Source organism: Penaeus monodon, chromosome 29, assembly GCF_015228065.2.
Source record: "Penaeus monodon isolate SGIC_2016 chromosome 29, NSTDA_Pmon_1, whole genome shotgun sequence".
Taxonomy (NCBI): Eukaryota; Metazoa; Arthropoda; class Malacostraca; order Decapoda; family Penaeidae; genus Penaeus; species Penaeus monodon.
Genome location: NC_051414.1, coordinates 3659143 through 3659991, shown reverse-complemented (window position 1 = coordinate 3659991; position 849 = coordinate 3659143).

Sequence of the window (849 nt, the reverse complement as noted above, 5' to 3'; positions counted from 1 at the left end):
CAGCCATATTGCTCTTTAAATAAGTTGTAAATCAATTTATCAGAAAAAAGGAGTTGATTGTTGAGATAGACAGTTGTTATACTAGAAAATAATTAGATCAAGAGCTGTTCTGCTTTCTTGTTCCTAGTATACAAGATACAGTGAGTCTGACTTTTGTTTCTAATAGAATTTCATTACTTATCAGTATAATATTGTTGATCTTTGATGTTCAAGTAAGTTTGCAGTGACCATACTTTTGTGATCTGTATGTGGCCAAAAATTACTTATGTAGTACTGTTGAAGGATAAGATAATTGCTCTTTGAACTTGTGTAGATTTATGTAGGTAGCATTTTGTAGATAGTTGTTTATTAAGCTGTGTTGAAAATAGACTATTTACATTTGATTTTAATTTCTATAGATTCAAAGTATAGTATTAAGTATAGTGATGTTCTTCAGGTTTCTACTTTTTGTGTTAGCAATTTTTAACTCGCTCAATGATATTTCACTTTGGCTAGACCGTCCCTTATGTCCGGATGATATCCCACCATGTCATGTGGTCTAGCCTGCTCAAAGTTGTATGTGCCAGATAGTTTTTCACTTGTTTGGCCCTGGTTTTTGTTCACAGAAGAGAAATATCCCCTCAAACTAGGCTTAAAGCCCTTTTTAGCGGCATTATATAATCACTCATTTATGCCATAGCCGAGACGGTAGAAAATGAGGTAAATTTATGTTTCCTGCGGTTTTAATTCTGGCATGTGCTTTGTTATGACCCAGGAGCTCCCTTGTGAGTGGGTTAGTGATTTATCATCAGTGAATATAGCTATTTCACTTGTAATTTTTATTTCCATTGTGTATTGTGCTTTTGTGAA